This window comes from Myotis davidii, unplaced genomic scaffold (genome assembly GCF_000327345.1).
Source record: "Myotis davidii unplaced genomic scaffold, ASM32734v1 scaffold789, whole genome shotgun sequence".
Lineage (NCBI taxonomy): Eukaryota > Metazoa > Chordata > Mammalia > Chiroptera > Vespertilionidae > Myotis > Myotis davidii.
The window spans coordinates 184,623-188,513 of NW_006300234.1; the positions used below are offsets into that span (position 1 = coordinate 184,623).

The following is a 3,891-nucleotide window of genomic DNA, read 5'->3' on the forward strand; positions in this document are numbered from 1 at the left end:
TGGATGTCGTCATCCTGGAGCATCTGTTGGCCATTTTTGCTGCCCGCCCCGGCTGTTTACTTTCGCTTCGAAAATATAGTGATTCTTCACCCAGCGCTTGTAGTTTCTTGAGCGTTCGATACACTTTCTTTACAAAAAGGTCAACAGCCAACAGCAGTGGTACTGGGAATGGATAGTGCGCGATTTTTCTCTCTGGAATACATTTGTTACTGTTACTGACGAGGGTTGCAGGGTAGAGCGCCGCGGAGGATTCCTCCGACCTCGTTTCTGCGCTGGCGAGTGTCTTGGATGCGCCAGTTTGTGACGCAGCAGCGGTGCTGCCCCGAGGGCTCAGCCCAGGGGCCTCTAATTGTAATGAATTGCTGTGCTCTTGTCTTTTGAGGATCATTGAGATTGGCTTTATTGTGTTGTAATTTAATGAAGTTGCCTGAAGACCGTTGCCTTTGAAATATGGCCTTAAGTATTTAAGAACTCAACAGTTTTTCTTTGAAATTTCCAATAGCACTACCAAAAAGTAATATAAGAATGCTCCCAGTAATGAAGAGGTGGGTTTTGATATGCTCTACTTTTCTAAAAACAAATATTATATGGCGATTTTATATAAAACCTGTTTGAAAGTGGAAGCGTTTCTCTTAATGGGCTCCTCCTCCTCTGTGCGGCTTTCTGAAGTGTCGTTGTGTATAAGCTTATTTAACCAGCGAGACGGGGTAAGAACTACGGGAGGGAATTGCATACAGCTATTTGGGAAAAATTCCTTCTCCTTTTTCTTTTTCTGAATAAAGGGCCAGATAGGGTGTTAGAGCAACTTCTGCTCGCTGTAGGGAGATAAATGCTATGTTACTAAAGATTACTTGTGATGTTGACCTTTAGAATGGTTGTTGCTACTTTCAGTATTTATGGGCCTGAATTAACTTGCCAGCTGTTTAGTTCAGAATTGTACTTGGCTCCTGAATATTTTTTAAAGCGCGCGCGCGCGCGCGCGCGCACACACACACACACACACACACACACACACACACTTGTTTGGAGCATACAAGCATACATTTTAACTCTTATTAGGACGTTTAAAGGATAACTTAAATGGCCCCATGGTGTAGCGCGGTGGTTGAATGTGGACCTATGAACCATGAGGTCACAGTTGGACAACCCCCCTCCTCAGGGCATATGCCCAGGTTCCTGGCTGGATCCCCCAATTATGGGGGCGTTTAGGAGGCAGCTGATCAATGATTCTCCCTCTCGCTCTCTGAAATAAAAATGTATTTAAAAAAAATAACTTAAATGCACTATTGGCATCTGGAGCCAGGTTTTGATTTGGGATTTAAGACAATGATATTAGTGTAGGTAATTTTTAAAAATTTAATGCTTCTATCTAGAATTCCTTTCTCATGCCTTCCTTCTGCCTTCAAGTGCTACCTATTAAGGCTTAAGCCAAATGCCTTTTTACTGAACACCCCAAGTTTCCTTCAGCCCTCCCTCACTCTGCTAACTTGTAAACATAGTCACAGCTTTAGCTTTAGAATTAGAATTTTATCTCATTTTCTTGTCAAATATCTGTGGAACCTGACTCTTTGAATGTCTCCCATTTACTAGCTCTGTCCTGGGCAGCAAGCTGCTCAGTATTTGTAATCCGATATTAACTAACAAGGATTTAAAAATTAAATAAGCTTAGAACAGTGCCAAATACATCCAAAGAGTTTAATAAAAGGTAGTAAAGTATGGTGCTTCTAAGGGCCAGAGATTATGTGCATTTTATGATTGCAGTGTATAGTAGTGAATGGTTTTAGAGCAGTGCTTTTAATTTGTTTATGAACCCGAAAATAATTTTTGTAAAATTGCCCTTTTGCACATGTTTAGGTTCATTTATAAGATTTTACGTCATACTTTTAAGTAGTTGCAAAGCATTCATTTTCCCACATATTAACATTTGTATAGTATAAAATTGGTACATCACTCTTAACTGTATCCAAAGGAGTATAATATTGCACTTTTATACCCATCATCGATTTTAAAAATACATAATTTATGCTTGAAAGCTTTTTATTCTCTGTCATATGTGCCTTTAATAAAAAGATTTGTATAAGTGAAACTAGTTTTTAAAGTTTCGTATGACTTTTTAACTTTAGGAGTTATTTTTCTTCTGTATTGAGTTATTAGAAGTGGTAATAGTTGCTCAGAACAGCATAATGCCTGATAGATTTTGATAATTAAATATGAAAAGTAAAAGTTTAGTGTTAATTGTCTTAATGACATGGAAACTTGGAGTTGCCTAAATGAAAATTGACACTGTTATTGAACAGGAAGAGTTTGTTCACCTAGCACAGTGATCGGCAAACTGCGGCTCGTGAGCCATGTGCGGCTCTTTGGCCCCTTGAGTGTGGCTCTTCCACAAAATACCGACTTCTTCGCATAGGCCATGAAGTTTCAATCATCACACTGTACATGCATGCCCACACGTGGTATTTTGTGGAAGAGCCACACTCAAGGGGCCAAAGAGCCGCATGTGGCTCGTGAGCCACAGTTTGCCAACCACTGACCTAGCACTAGTAGAGCCAAACACTAAATACTGAGAAAGGTTGGCTATTTTATTATGAACTAGAGGCTGGGTGCATGAATTCATGCACGATGGAGTCCCCAGGGGGATAGGGGTGGGGCCGAGATGCGATCGGACCTCTGGGCAGGCGGTGGGATGCCCTTGCTGGCCCAGGATCCGGATCCGTCCTGCTGACATTCGCGCCGGTTGTCAGGAGCCACCTGGCAGCTGCTTTTATATCCTTTCTTTATTGCAGAGCATCTAGGGAGGGGAACTGGCCGCTGTGCCCGAGCCGACCTCCAGGAGGCCAGCGGTGCTGTTGGGACCCTGCCGGCGGCGCTGGTCCCTCAGTGCCTGGCCCATTCTCCGGAGATTGGACCTGTAGGTCTACTGAGGGAGGGAGTGGCTGCCGCCGGGCTGCTGAGCCACCAGGATGGGTCTGTCAGCTGAGCGGCACTCCCATTATGGGAGCGCACTGACCACCAGCTCCTGTGTTGAGCATCTGCCCCCTGGTGGTCAGTGCACCTCATCACGACTGGTCGTTCCGGTCGTTCAGTCATAATGGTCGCTTAGGCTTTTATATATATAAATTAAACTCAGAATCTCAAGAGATATTAGTACTCCCTTGGTAGTGTTCATTGCAGCACTGTTCACAACATCCACGATATGAAAATAACCAAAATGTCCATCAGTGGATGAGGGGCTGCCACTTTTATCAAGCAAGATGGCAAGAAACATAACCACTAGACAAAGAAGGGCCAACAGAGGTAAAAACAAGTTCTTTCTACATTCCTGATGCAATGAGACATAGCCGTTCTTTGCACTGAATTCTAGTGCAATTGGTAAGATATAAATCCTGCTGTAAAAAATCAATAAAATATATTTTTAAAAAAAGGAATTATCATGAAGCAGAGGCAAACTGTCCCTATTGTGCCCTATCCTAACCTTAAAACACAGAAACATAAATGGATAGTTAACAATGCTGGCTTGTAGATAAGCAGCATCTATAATAATGTAAGTGTAACATGCTAATTAGACTGGACAGCCAAATGACCTTCTGGACAACCTTCCAGATGAAGTGGGGTTGCAAGGGCCAAGACAAGCTGCCGCAGCTTTGAGGGCTGAGCCCCTTGCACAAATTTTGTGCATCAGGCCTCTACTCTATATAATAAAAGCCCAGCGACCCTTATGGTGGACTGACCAGAATGACTAGTTGCTATGACATGCACTAACCACCAGGGGGCAGACGCTCAATGCAGGAGCTTCTCTCCGGTGGTCAGTGTGTTCCCACAGGGGGAGTGCTGCTTAGCCAGAAGCTGGGCTCATGGCTGGCAAGCACAGTGGTGGTGGGAGGAGCCCTT

The 3,891-nt window shown here is 43.5% G+C and overlaps 1 protein-coding gene across 4 annotated transcripts in view; it reads left to right on the forward strand.

Moving 5' to 3' along the window:
* Positions 1-3,891, forward strand: part of SPG20 (spastic paraplegia 20 (Troyer syndrome)) — a 64,885-nt gene that overhangs the window by 409 nt on the left and 60,585 nt on the right. The window lies entirely within an intron of this gene.